Genomic DNA, 15,612 nt, shown 5'->3' on the forward strand with positions numbered 1-15,612 from the left:
TTCCCTTGTATGTCCTGGCACCAGTCTCTACCAGATAACCAACTCCAAGCACCTGGTAGCATCTCTTTCCTTGCCTGAGCTGTTTCTGGTTGTGCGTATATGTTAAATAAACATGTTTGCTTTTCCCACTTCCTGCCACCAGCTTCCCTCACCTGGCTGCTTCCTGAACATTTCATGGGGATTCCCCTGACTTACCCTCTAGCAATGCTTAAGCTTATAAATCCTGGCCAAAGAAGCATAAACCAGTAACACTATTTGTCTCTGTCATCAGTTCCCTTTTCCCTTTGGCCTATATTTTGGGGTGTATTGGATGTTCAGGGAGGGCCAGCACCTCTGGTATAAGGATATGCCAAGTCTATTTCAGGGCTGCTTATCCATGCTTGGTGTCCACCTGGCACCCAACTCACACTTGTGGCTCTAAGAAGCTGTAGCATACACAGCAGCCACATCCTAGTAAAATTGTCTCAGTAAATAGGGCTAAACCAGACTGAGCATAAGCAAGAGGCTCAAATCTATTGGCGAGTTAGGGGAATATCTACCTCAAGCATGTGAAAACTTCCCCTAGCAGAATGGGCAGATGAAAACGATTTGTCCCAATAGCTATGAAGGCAGCTAGAGTAGATCCTGTGGAGTGTTAAGGGGTTGGTCAAACCTAGAAGATGCCAAAGTCATCTCCTGCATCCCAGACCATTATTTTGACTTTTGTCTTGTCACTGGACTTTGTTGTCTCTGGAAGACAGAGGGAGGTTAACAACTTTGTGCAACTCTGCCTCACTTACATCCAATTCACTCACAAGTCAAGACATCACCCCATGATGTCACTGGTTCTCATCAAAATGAAAGCTAAACAACATTTTGGGGACAAGCCCAGGCTGGTCATAGTCCCTTTCTCACTGGCTATGCTTCTGCCTCTCCAGACCTCACCATCTTCTTTCTTATCTCTCCTTTCCCCCACCCCAAACCCAACTTATCAGTTTTTTCATATCTTGTCTTTTCCTATTAGAAAGTAAGCTCTTTGAAGGCAGGCAGCATCTCTCTTTTTTGCTTGTCTTTGTATTCTCAGACTTAGCATAATGTCTGGTACATAGTAAACACTTAATAAATGCTTATTTCCTGCAAGTCTGCTTACCTCCCAAGATTCTTCTTAGAATATGTAGAAAGCAAGAGCTGGGAATGTGATCTCTATGTTGTAAGGGAAAGTACTTCCTGTTTCCCTAACCAATAGCTAGTCTGGAACTAGAGATTTGCCCCAAATATTGTGCCTTTTGGTTCTCTTCCCTTGGAGTGACTTCATAAGCAGAGCCAAAGGAAACCAGACAAAGAGCCTCCTGGTGATGGATCAAATAAAACTAAAAGTCTTTCTTCTTGGTGACTTCCAAAAGCATTAAACAGTTTATTGATGGATAGAAGATAGATTTCATTATCATTTGCACCACATTTAGGACTTACATAGTTCATAGGATTGGATCATACATTGGTTTAGGGCTGGAAGAGGGGGAAGGGAAAAGAAATGAAAAAGCATTTATATCATACCTCCTATGTGCCAGATCTATGCTAAGCCCTTTAAAAATATTATCTTATTTGATCTTCACAACAATCCTGTGAGGGAAGTACTATTTTATCATCATTTTAGAGGAAACGGAGGCAAACAGCAAAGTGATTTGCCTAATGTCATACACCTATTAAGTATCAGGACAGATTTGAATTCAGGTCTTGCTGACTCCAAGTCCAGCACTCTATCCACTGCTCCATTTAGATGCTGACATTAGAGGTTATTTTGGCAAACTTCTGCATTTTACAGGGAAGGAAACTGAGACCCAGAGAGGAGAAGTGGCTTGTCCAAGGTCACATAACTAATAGATAAGTGACAGAGATGGGATTTAAATCCAGGTCTTCTGACATCAAATCCCTAACTATTGCTAAAGTATAAAAATTAAATATGTTAATGATCTGTCCACTACCATTAAGGAAACCATGAAGTACAGTTTTCTGAGTATGCATTTAGTTCAGAATAGGAAAAGATTTATCCTGTTGTTCTTTATATTGGCTAGATTACACATGGAAGATGCAATTTATTTGAGTATCATATTTTTGGAAGGTCATTGACAAACTAAAGTAAGTTCAGAGGAGGGGCCTAGCTTCTCTGGTATCACGAATGATCATTGTGTTGATAAGAGTTCTTACAGATTTCAAAACTTTTTTTTAGACATTCTGATTCTATTCAATTTTTCATTAGTTTATGAGTCCTCAAAATTATTCATTTTTGTATTATTGATATCATATAAATTCTTCTTCTGATTTTTCTCATTTCACTCTGCATCAATTCATATATTCCATGCTTTTTAAAAAATCAGTTATTGGGGGCAGCTGGGTGGGTCAGTGGATTGAGAGCCAGGCCTAGAGATGGGCGGTCCTAGGTTCAAATCTGACCTCAGACACTTCCCAGCTATGCGACCCTGGGCAAGTCACTTGACCCCCATTGCCTAGCCCTTACCATTCTTCTGCCTTGGAACCAATACACAGTATTGACTCTAAGATGGAAGGTAAGGGTTTTATTTTTTTAAAAAAGCTATTGCCTCATTCCTTGCAACACAATTCATATACTACATCTTATTTAGCCACTCCTCAATTGTTTGATATCTTCTTTATTTCTTTTTTTAAGTACCACTACAAAAATAAAGCTAATATAAATATTTTTTTGTTTTGTTTTGTTTTGTTTTGTGCATAAAGGACCTGTTCTTCTTTCACTGACCTCATTTGGGCATAGGCCTAGCAGTGGCATAGCTGATCAAAATCATTGTTCAGTAACTTTGTGTATAATTACATATTGCTTTCCCAAATGATTATACACATTTCACTGGTTCCCCAAACGGCATCAATGTGTCCATTTCACCACAGACTCTCCAACATTCATCAATTTTCATTTTTTAACATTTTTGACTCTCTTTGTTATAGATAGAATCTCCGAGTTTGCTTTAATTTGCAATGACATCATTTATAAATGTATGTTTTCTAAGGTTGAGTGACTTGCCCATGATTTACCCCGTCATTATGTTCCAAAAGAAGGACTTGAATTCAGGTCTTTCTGATTCCAAGGTAGTTTCTCTATTTACTCTGTCACATTACCTCCCATAGCATATAGGAATAGAGACTGGACTTGCAATTGCATTGTTTGAAGAAACTCCTAGGAAGGAAATTCTCCTTCTCTCAATGTATGTTGGTGCCTCTTTACAACTTAGAGACTTAGAGAGTTGCCTCAAGCAACTTGGCCAGGAGCACACAGTAATGGGTGTCAGAGGTAGGACCTGAAACCCAGCGATTCCTGGTTTTAAAACTGGTTCATTTATATCATATTATCTATATATATCTATATTGTCATAGGTCATACTGCCTCTTTCTTATATTATAAACCCTAGGAAATGTAGTCTTCAAACCTGGGATTTGTAGAGACAAGGGAGCTAAGGGAAAGAGAAGTGAATGGTAAGGCCAGAGTATTTTGGGATGATGGGAGAGGATAGGCAATTCAGACTCAAGGGTGGTAGATTGATGAATCCAAGGAGCCAAGTCGGTTCAGGGGCTTGGGAATGTTCAGATGACTTAGAGTCTCAAAAGGAGATTCAGAGATGAAGGAAATTTAGTAAAGAGTTTGAAAATACATGTGGAAAGCTCTGGATCTGGAATCAAAGGACCCAGGTCCAAGTCCTCAAGCTACTAATTACTGCCTATGTATCCTCTGACAAATCAGTGTCACTGGGCTTCAGTTTCCTAATCCTATGAAATGAGTGAGTTTGCTTAGATGAGCTCTGAAGTCCCTTTATGCTCGGTATCGTTTGACTTACTCCAGAGCTGCACCTCTTTCCATTATATCATCCTGCCTCCTGTTCCAATTCTGTCTTTGCACTGGATAGTAGCAAAAGTTGGACTCAGAACACTTGTAATTAACTTCTAGCTCTTACATTTAATGTGTGACCACATTCATGTCACCTAACTTCTTAGAGACTCAGTTTCCTCATCTATAAAATGGTGATAATTTCTTGAATTACATGCCTCACAGATTTGTGAAGCAGCTGCTTTGGAAACCTCCGGTACTGTAGAAAAGTGAGTTACCTTTCTTAACTCACTGTAGCACATTGCACAAGCCACCTTCTCTCTATGAGTCTCAGTTTCCTCACTTAAAAAATGACAGGATGTTCTCCAAGTTCCACATTCATTCGTTTTTTTAAGGCCCTTACCTTCTGTCTTAGTATCAGTTCTAAGACAGAAGAGCAGCCAGGGCTAGGCAATTGGGGTTAAGTGGTTTGCCAAGGGTGACATAGCTAGGAAGTGTCTGAGGTAGTTCTAAGATGCCAAATCAGTTTCCTAAATGTCTACAACCCCAGGGATGGGATGGGTTCTAAAGACACCTGTGCCAAGGGCTCCCAGATATATTTCCCAATTTAAAAGCTTCAACTCTAGCCAAGACAGCTCTGCATCAATGTGTTTTCAGAGAAGTATTTTCATTGGCTTCTAGCTAGGCAACAGAACCACCAGGTGGAAAAAGGAACACACCCCTGCTGTCCCCCTGATTATGCAATTAGAGAATTCTGTCACAGCTCATTGCTTGATCCCTGGTTTCTCAAGAGAATCAGAAGTGGGTGGCAGTGTTTGTAAAATGTTCTCTTGTCTAGGCTCCCTCAGTAACCTGAAACTCATGTACACACCCTTTGTCCAGGGCTTAATTTGCTGAGCTTTATGTTTGTGAAAACTAAAGGCTGTCTCAGGTTCTGAGGATCCTCAGACCTTTAGTAACCAGGCGACACATCTAAAGAATAGGAGAGCATTGGACTAGTTTGCTGATTGAAGAATCAATCACCGTTGGAAGGGATCTAAGAAGTCATCTAGTCCAAATGCCAACTAGGATAGGAATTGTCTCCCCATCATCTCTGAGAGGCCTCTCTTTGTAGCAAGGGAAAGCACTCCTACATCAGGAAGTATCTGGCCTATTGTTGGACAGTTCCAATTATTAGGAACTTCTTCCTAACTTTGGTTAAACCAAAACCTCCATCCCTGTCTGATCTCCATTGTTCTTTTTACCACACTATGATGATATCTTCTTCTGTGGCTCTGATTTCGCGCTTTCTGTGAAGAGAGCTGCTATTTTTTGGTATCCTGTTTGGAAAACTCAGACCTATCTTAATTTATACTCTACCCTCATTACCTTCACTTCTGTAACTGAGTAACATTCCTGCTACCTTAGTCACATCTCAGACAAGTGTCCCCTCTTTAACATTCCCACTGCTACTACCTAGTCGGAGACTGCCTCACTTCCCCAGGCAACTAATAAAATAGCTTCCTAACCAGCCTTTTTATGTCTAATCTTTCTCCTCTAATCCAGCCCTTGTATTTCTTCCTGTTACAAAAGTCTAATTGTGTTATTATTCCCCTACTCTAGAACCTTCAATGAGTCCCTGTCCCCAGTCAAATAAACACAAATCTTAGTCTACCATTCAAAGCCTCCACAATTTGGAAGCTGCCCACCTTTCCAGCTTCTTCTTTTATTTTATTTTTTAAAATAATCCTTACCTTCTGTCTTAGAACAGTTCTAAGGCAGAAGAGAAGTCAGGGTTAGGCAATGGGGGTTAAGTGACTTGCCCATGGCCACACAGCTAGGAAGTGTCTGATTTCAGATTTGAACCCAGGTCCTCCCAAATCTAGGCCTGGCTCTCTATCCACTGATCCAGTTTCATCTTTTATTAGTATCCTTCACAAATTCTTACATTCTTGGCTAAATGAATGGTCCCCATTCTGAAGTGCCTCTTTACACTTTCTGCACTTCAGATTATACTCTTTCTTTTTTACCTAGAATATATTCTTTTCCCACATCCAGAAGTTGATTCAAAGTCAATCTAAAATGCCTCCTCCTTCTTGAGGTAAGGAGGGGCCTGCCTAGCTTGCATTAATCAAGAAGGATAACCAGAGTTAGCAAGATCCCAGGCATTTCTGGGCACCACAATTTGGGAAGGAAATTGCTAAGACTGAGGTCATTGGAGGAAGTTGACAAATAGGGGAAAGGGGGTGTGTGTGTGAAACCTTGCAGTATGAGGATCAGTTGTAGGAAATGGGAATGTTTAACCTGGAGAAGGTAAGATTTAGGGAGGATTGTGACAGCTCTCTTCAAATATCTGAAAGGTTGTCATAATGGGAAAGGGGTTCGACTTACTATTTGTTAACAGAAGGTAGAAATAGTACTAATGAGAGGAAGTTAAGAGGAGGCAGATTTCAACTCCAAAAGAGGGAAAATGTCTTGGCAATGAGAGTTGTCCAAAATCAACCAACAAGCATTTACTTAGCACTTAGCACATATAATAATATGCATGGCACTGTGCTGGGAGCCAGAACTCAAATGACAAAAAGGATGCAGATACAAGCCCTCTAAGAGATTATATATCCATAGCTAGCATTTATATCATACTTTAAAGTTTATAATGTACCTTACAAATACTGTATCATTTTATCCTTACAACATCTCTGAAAGATAGTAGCTATTATTATTCCCATTTCACAAATGAAAAACCAGAGAAAGCAATCAGCTATGTGGCTCAGTGGATTGAGAGTCAGGCTTAGAGATGAGCGGGAAGATGAGTTGGAAGGAGTTGCTTATCTGATGAGGAAGAAAAAGGCTACAAAAGCAATGGATGCCCTAATGCTTCCATGGACCATTATCTTATCAATGTGGACTTTTTTTAATAACCACCATCTGTCCCTTCTGGAAGGTCCCTTAGACAAGAGATTAAAGATAGAATTGTCCTGGGGGCAGCTAGGTGACTCAGTGGATAGACATCCAGGTCCAGAGACAGGAGGTCCTGGGTTCAAATTTGACCTCAATTACTTCCTAACTGTGTGACCCTGGGCAAGTCACTTAATCCCCATTTTCTAGCCCTTACCACTTTTCTGCCTTGAAACCAATACAAAGAATTGATTAAAAGAGGGAAGGGAAGGGCTTAGAAAACAAACTTTTTTTTAACCTGAAGAAGATAAAGGTAAGGTTACTTAAGGGTCACACAGCTGATAAGTGCCTATGGGTAATTTGAATTCAGAACTGAATTTGAAGTCTTCTTGACTTCAGGTCCTACTGTGTCACCTGGCTGCCATCTATCAAGGGAAACATGATATACATAAGTAAATACCAAATGTATGCATAGTAAATATACAATAATTTGGAGGATAGCACCGGCTTCTGGAGGGAGGGATGAGAAAAGCCTCTTATACTAGGCGGCACCTAAAAGAGAGATTCTAAGAGGTGGAGGTAAGGAGACACTATTAGAAGAAGCACTTGGGATTGCCCTGTACAGACACATAGGTGGGAAACAGAATGTCATGTGTTAGGAATAGCATGAATGGCTCCAGGAGGCATCGATTCTCTTATCCCATGAGTTCTTTAGATGGAGGCTAAATGGTGATTGCTGGGGATTTTGGAGAGGAGATTCCTGTTCAGGCATAAGATAGAGCAAGGCCCTTCTGAGGTCACTTCCAGTTCTGAGGTTTTATGATTCTAAGGCTCCCTTGATCTCCCAGATAACTGCAATCCCATCTTCTTAGAGTGCTGATAGTTCTTTGCATTTCTTTTATGTACTTCCAGAGTACTACTGTAGCAAGGTCTGCAACACATTGCATTTTGGTGGAAGCTAGAAAAGTCTTGAGAGTTCCAAAATGAAAAACTAGGTCAGGAGGATGTTGAAACAGGAACAGATCAAGAGTGTACTATGGGCCACACAAAAGGCCAGAGGCCAGAGGAGCCATTTTGTGTGTTAACTTGCAAGTTGACTCTTTCCCCCTTTTCTTTGTTTTATTCCCTTCTCTCACCACCACCATCCCCCAGCCCCCACCCGGGAGGACTAGTTCTCCATTTGATTCTAGGTCCTGAAGCAAGAGGGTGGAGAGATATAGGGAATAGATTGCTGTTCTCTATGCATCATGTGAAGGAGTGGCAATGCTGTGAGACTGATTTCCTAGAGTGGTTGTGGCATGGCCCCAAGTCTACCTGTGATGATCAGCAGCTGAAGCCCAGACCTGGGCTGGAGATGGCAAACTTCTAGCTCTGGGAAGCTTTCCTGAAACGGATTATAGAATGCAGAGGTGGAGGGGGACAAGGAGCAATTGTGGAGCAAGGAGAAGCAATGGGCCAATTTTCTCTTTGACTTGCCTTTGCCTCTTGTTTGGGCTTCAAAGTCCTTCCTGTGAGGCAGCTAGGTGGTGCATTAGATAAAGACCTGAACCTAGAATCAGGAAGATCTAGGTTCAAATCCTACCTCAGACAATCATTAACTTTGAAACCCTGGGCAAAGCAATTAACCTCAGTTGGCCTCTGTTTCGTTGTCCATAAAATGGGGGTAATAATATCAATTCCCAGAATCTCAAATGAGCTAGTATTTGTGCCTAGTACATAGTAGGTATTTAGTGAATACTTGTTTCTATCTATGGAAAGTTGGGAGAACTCAGAAGGAGGATCTCAGTTTAGAAGATAATGGGGTGAAGTGCTTCATGATATTAGAATGCTTGACAATTTCTCTGTGCTTTTATGATGTTTAATAAGCCATATGGCTACTCTGAGCAGTTGGCCTGAGTGACTGGTCCACAATAGGAAATTTTCTAGATACTAAGTCAGCATGCAAGCCATAGAGATTTCCATATTTGAATTATCTTGAGCTCTATTTCATATTACCTCAGATTAATATTGAACCTGAATGAATGAGGGTGTCCTTTAGTCTCAGCCATCTAAAGCTGGGCAGTTTGGTTGGGTGGGCAGCTGGTATAGGTCCATAGGGAGGGTCTCCCTCAATGGCTAATCAACTAAAGGGATGGCCTACTTTACTGTAAGCTTGCAGAAAGCAGGACAAGAGGTGCTTATGGAAGATGTTGCAAGCACAGAACTCTAAATGTAACTTGGATTTGTGGTTCAGTATAGGCTTAGCCTATCCCATTTGTCACCATATTTTTATTGTATAGCTATTTATGACTATGTCTGAATTGTCTTTCTAGATCAATAATCTCTACTAAAGGCACTATTTTTGTATCCCCTGCAGACCCTGAATATAGTAGGAACTTTAAAAAAAGTATATATATTAAACCCTTACCTTTTGTCTTAGAATCAATACTGTGTATTGGTTCCAAGGTAGAAGAATGGTAAGGGCTAGGCAATGGGGGTTAAGTGACTTGCCCAGGGTCACACAGCTGGGAAGTATCTGAGGCCATATTTGAACCCAGAATCTCCTGTCTCTGGGCCTGGTGTTCAATCCACTAGCTGCTCCCTTTAAAAATATTTTGTAAGTTATTTGGAGGATTGATCTATAAAAAAGAGTAATTATCATTTATTGAGCTCAGCTTCAGGACTTAAACTCCAATCATGTGTGTGTGTGTGTGTGAGAGAGAGAGAGAGAGACAGACAGAGACAGAGACAGAGACAGAGACAGAGACAGAGACAGAGACAGAGACAGAGACAGAGACAGAGAGGGAAGGAGGGAGGGAGAGTTTAATGAAAGCAAAATGCAAAGAATCTGGAGACAGAATATCTTGTAGGAGGAACAACAAAAAGACTAATGTCATTGGATCACAGAGTTTGAATACAGGAATAAGTTTAAAGGAGTCTGAAAAGGTAGGAGAGGACCAGATTATGAAGGGTGTTAAAATCTAAACAGAAGATTTTGTTTGAATCTGGAGGTAATAAAGAGCCATTGAAGTTTATTGAAAGGGGCTGGGAAAAGGTGACATGTTTAGAACTGCACTTTGGGAAGATCACCTTGCTAGCTAACTGAAGGATGGCCTAGAATGTGGAGAGATCTGAGTCAGAGAGAAGAGTATTATAATAGTCTAGGCTTAAGGTGACGACATAATATCAGAGGTGAGAGGGGAGTGTGTGTGTGTGTGTGTGTGTGTGTGTGTGTGTGTGTGTATCTATGAGAGGTGGCACAGAGGCAGAAGTGACAGGACGACATCAAATTGGATATGGGGAGTGAAAGTCAAAGAAGAGTCAAAGATCAGTTGTGGCCTTGAATAATGGTGGGAATTGTGGTACCTTCAATAGTAACAGGGAAATTCAGAAGATGGGGGTATTTTGGAGAAAAAGAGGATGAGTTAAATTTTGACTCATTGACTTTAAGATGTCTCTAAGATGTTTAGTTCAAGGAGGTCAGGAATAGTTGCTAAAAATAATGCAGTAAGATCTAACAGGAAAAATTTCTTTATAATAAAGGCTTCATTTCAGGTACTCTTACAACTGATGTCCTTATAGCTACCAAAGTACTCCAAATACAAAAGGATGGTCTAAATGTGGTACTGACATTTACAAAATATTAAAAGAAGGAGCAGCATCTTGACTGAGAAAACCACATATTACCATTACCTAAATTTATTGCACTTTTTATTTATTTTGTTAAATATCTCTCAGTTACACTATAATCTGTCTCAGGCCATACTCAGGCATGTTGGATACCTCTGCTCTATATTGGGCAAGTGCTCTATAGAGGATTTATATAAGGACACGAAGATGGATAGCATGGATGTCCTTTACCAACTCTTGAAATTTTCCCAGGTTCAGCTTGGGAAGCCTGATCTTCTGATAGTAAAGTAGGGTCCTTATTTTCATATTCAGTGGCTCAGATCCTTACCCCAACTACTCCTGGGACAATTCTTTTTTTTTTTAACCCTTACCTTCCATCTTAGAATAAATACTGTACATTGGTTCCAAGGCAGAAGAGGGGTAAGGGCTAGGCGATGGGGGTTAAGTGACTTACCCAGGGTCACCCAGCTGGGAAGTGTCTGAGGCCAGATTTGAACCACTATCTCCTGTCAGTCTCTAAGCCTGTCTCTGAATTCACTGAGTCACCTAGCTGTCCCCAGGACAATTCTATCTTTAGTCTCTCATCTAAGGGATCTCCCAGAAGGGGCAGAGGGTGACTATTGAAGAGGAAGCCCACATTGATAAGATAGTGGCCCAGGGAAGTATTGGGGCACCCAAGGTGGCTTTGTTTTTGAAGCCTTTTTCTTTCTCATCGAACTCCTTCCGAAGTACTCATCACCCATCTTCCGCTGGGTGGCAGTATAGGCTAGGTTTAGTGTAACCACAGCCTACTACATCGAAATAAAAGGACCTAGAGGTCATGGAGTCCAAATCCATCGTTTTTTGCAAGTGAACAAAGGGAGGCTCAGGGATGTTAAAAGGCTTGTAAAAGAGGATAAAGACAGCAAATAGCAGAGCCAGGACCAGGTCTGACTTCAAATCTCTCCCTGGCTCCTTCCCTTACGTGGCTCTTCCTGCCTCCTGATGGGCTGGTTGGTGTCAAGGAGACTTAAGTGAGAAGTTATATTATAACCATTTCCATATTCAGCAACAAAGACTTTTCAAATGGCTACTATGTGCAAAGCTTCTGATAAATATAAGGAATACAAAGTAAAAAAGGAACACGATACATTCTTTGTCACTTAATAGCAAGGCAGCGAGATTAGGGAGGGATATAGTTGTCAGCAGCAAACCAGTTCCCACCATGACAGGCTGTTTCGCCTGGTGGTCTGTGCCTAATCTGCTCTTTTATCTACCTTGAAGTTTCCCCGGATTCAAATGGAAAAGCCTGATCTCTTAAGGGTATAGTCCCAATTGTCATATTTACTGGCTCAGGCTTCTACCCCAACTACTCCAGGGACAATTCTATTTTTTGACTCTTGTCTACAGCCTCTCCTCAGCAAAGGGATCAGGCATAAAACAAGCTGTTTTATTCCCACAGAGAAAGGAAATGCCACGCAATTACAAATCATAGAATGATTAGAACAGAATCCAGTAACTTATCACTCAAAGAGCAAGCAGTTGAGGGCTGAGTTACATCTCTTGGAGGCTAACAGTTAAATGTCTTTGAGACATTTGCAAACAATTTCTTTGCAAAGTCTAATTATGCATTGGCATTTTCAATTCCACTGCTGATAAATACCAGGTAGACTCTTTCTTTCCAATGGTCTTCTTATTTGCAAGCTACTTTTTCTCTTTAGTCTGCCTGATTCTGCTATTGCTGATGCAACAATTGTACCAGTAGCCACTAACCTGGTACTCTGATGCCTGGGAAGGTGAAGATGCCAACTGTCTTTGGAGAGCTCTCAAGGCATGTACCATGTGTCAAGAAGACACAAACAGGAGGTAGCCCCTCCCAGGCACAGGCTGCTTAGAAGCCTATGAACTCATAGCTTGTGCCTGGGTGAACAATTCAATAAACAGGTATTTATTTAACACCTCTTATATGCCCACTTCTGTGCTAAATTCCTACAAAGAAGAATAAAAAGGAATACGGTTCCAAGGAGCTCAATCTAATAAGGAAAGTAACATGTAAGCAACTATGTACAAACAACTCAGAGTAAAGGCTTTTAGATTTAAAAGAGGAATGAGAAAGACTTCTTACAGAAAGCTAAGACTTGAAGGAAACCATAAAATGGAGGAGATAAGATAAGGAAGGAGAGAGGTCTAGGCATGGGGGCAGCCAATTAAAAGGTATAGATTTAGGAGATAGGAGAGAGCCAGTGTCACTGGATCATGAAATATGTAAAGGGCAAGGTTTAAGAAGCCTGGAAATATAGGAAGGGTTCAGTTTGTGAAGGAATTTAAAATCCTAAGAGAGGATTTTATATTTGATCCTGGAATTAATAGGAAGCCACTGAACGTTATTAAATAGAATGGGGAGGAGAGGTGACCACTTTAGGAAGATCAACTTGACAGCTGGGTGGAGAATGGACTGGTTTGGGGAGAGACTTGAAGTTGGGAGACAAACTACAATGCTATTTCAATAGTCCAGATTCAAGATGATAGAGGCCTGTACGAGGCTGGTGGCAAGATTAGAGGAGAGAAATGGGCATATGTGAGAGATGTTAAGACAGTAAAATCAACACAACTTGGCAATAGACTGGATATGGGGGAGGATGAAAAAGAGAGCAGATTTAACTCTAAAACTGGGGTTGTAAGTGTGTATCCCTGGGAGGACAGTGGTACCCTTAATAGTCACGGGGAAATTAAGGAACAGGAAGGGTTTTGAAAGAAAGATAATGAGTTAAATTCTGAAAATGAACCTCATCTCCCACAGCTGACATTCTAAACAGCTCAAAGAGTTAAACCTGAACTTCAAAGCCTGCAGGAAAGGTAGCCCTGCAGGGTAGAGACCACCTTTATGGTATATTCATAGTCTCAGCTCAGCAGTTAATTAAAAGAATGTTCATCATCATAAAATATATATTAATTCCTGAGTCATAATAACTGGCAGGAAGCAGTTTAAAGTAAATCTATTTGTACTCTGAAGTCTGTGTGGTAGGGGGCAGGAAGAGGGGACTTGGTTGGGGGGTGGCAGTGGGGGGGGGAAGAACCTGCCACCAAGAAACAGAACAAGCCCCTGGAATGTCAGAGAAATTTTCTATAAGGGATATACTGCACAAATAGCTATGATCCATATTCGAAAGTGCTAAATGTCCAAGTTAAACAGAAAGATGGCAAGTAGTTAAAGATGGACAGATCTATTCAATCTGAAGGCAGGTTGGAGATCAGAGAAGGCTTAATGGAGTAGGATTTACTTGGGCTGGGTCTTCAAGGATCCAACAAACAGATCATAGGTTCAGCTCTATAGGAAAACTCAAGACATGGGTTAGTCCAACATATGACATTTTAACATTGAAGAAACTGAGGTTAAAAAGATTAAATAATTTGCCCAAGATCACACAGGTAGAAAGTGATTGAGGTCAAATTTGAACTCAGGTCTGTGACTTGAAATTCAAGATTTTTGAAGTACTCTGTTTTGAAGTAGTCTGAGGTAGAGAAGAATTGTAGCCTGCACAAATCCACAATAATCCACATTGCAATGAGCCTTGGAATATTGAAAAAAATAGGAGAAGGCAGAATGACCTAGAGAAACTAAGAATAGTCCAATTTGGTTGTAGCCCAGAGAACATTTAGGAGAGAAGTATGAAATATAATTGGAAAAATTGGTGGGAACCAGAGCATGGACAACCTTGAATGTTGGGTGAAGGAGTTTGTGCTTTATTACATATGCAGCTGGAAATCATTGTAAGTTTCTGAGCTGGGAAGTGATGCCACCAGTCCTATGCATTGGGAAGATTATGTGGTTAATGATGTGAAGAATGGATTTGAGAAGAGAGAGAACCAGGATAACATTGCATTTGAGTATCAAAGATCTTATGAAGAAAATAAAGATAGATGTGCACCCCATTAAGAGAAAGTCCAAGAGGACAGTAGATTGAGAGCCAAGTCTAAAGCCTGGAAGTCATGGGTTCAAATCTGATCCCTTCCTAGTTGTGTGACCCTGGGCAAGTCTTTTAACCCCCATTTCCTAGATGCCACAGGCAAGGTTCAGCCTCACTCGTGACTCCAGGGGTTCCCAACAGGTGGTGAACAATCAGTCAAGAAAATAACAAATGGAAAACAGCTGTATATTTACGGCCATGGGCATGCTTTGCATCTGATAGCTGCTCCGTTATCCCCAAGCTTGATGTTTATTTTTATACCCATTTTCTTGGCTCACAGATACATTACCTAACACACATGTCTAAATGGAGATAATTTGAAAAGTGATACATTAACTTTTAACAAATCACTTAATTAACATTCTATATTCTTGTATTATGATTACAGATTCTTGACAGAATAAAGGTTTCACACAAGATAAATGATTTTGTCACAGGTGGCTTAATTTTCTCATTACCCTGTGAGAAGTTTTGAGCTTACAAACAATCAAGGAAATTTACTTATGAGAAGTAATCAATCAGAAGTTCTTAAAGACAATTCAACAATCATATCATTGAGGTTGAGAGGTACTGGGAACACAATTCAGATTTAATATTAGACTGATCATTTCTCAGGATTTACTAGGGAGTTTCTTAAGGGGCAGAATCAAGTCACTGAGGCATGATGAAGCTCAGTGTACCTGCACATTTTGTATGGGCCTTTATGATTGATTTGTATGCTGGCTTCATGAGAATAAGTTTCTGTAAATGGGAAAGTTCTGGGCTTCGCTTATAGCTATAGTTTTACTGGGAATTATGTACCTAAGTAAAAGTTAACTCATGATAGTCTTTTGGGATTGGCTTTGAGGGTCAAATCTTTTGGTGATGCTTTAGATAATTAGGGTACAGGTATTTTGCTCTTGCATTATTCCTTCTGAGGCTAGGGGGAATAATAATCATGCTAATTCCATAGGTAAGGGATATTAATGAGAGAGGTCACGCAAAGGGGATTGAGTGGGCAGTCACATCTCGCCAAGGACCATTCTATGGTCTCCCTAGCTACCACACGTGACTTTGTCAAGGTTTTGTGGCCTGAAGGCTCCCAGCACCTAGAGTCTAGTGATAGAGAACCTTTTAGAGACTAAAAAGAAGCACTCCCTTTGGGCTGTTGGGCAGAGGGGAAGGTCATGTGAGAAAATGTCCTCAGGTGCACATGGAGAGGGGGAAGGGAACAGCCCCCTCTGGCATGTTCTAGCTTGTGTGCCATAGGATTGCCCACATAGTCTGAGACCTTACCACTCTTCTGCTTTGGAACCAATACACAGTATTTCCTTTTTAAATCCCTAGCGGCCATATCCCTAGAGATATTTT

Source organism: Monodelphis domestica, chromosome 1, assembly GCF_027887165.1.
Source record: "Monodelphis domestica isolate mMonDom1 chromosome 1, mMonDom1.pri, whole genome shotgun sequence".
In the NCBI taxonomy this organism is placed as follows: Eukaryota; Metazoa; Chordata; class Mammalia; order Didelphimorphia; family Didelphidae; genus Monodelphis; species Monodelphis domestica.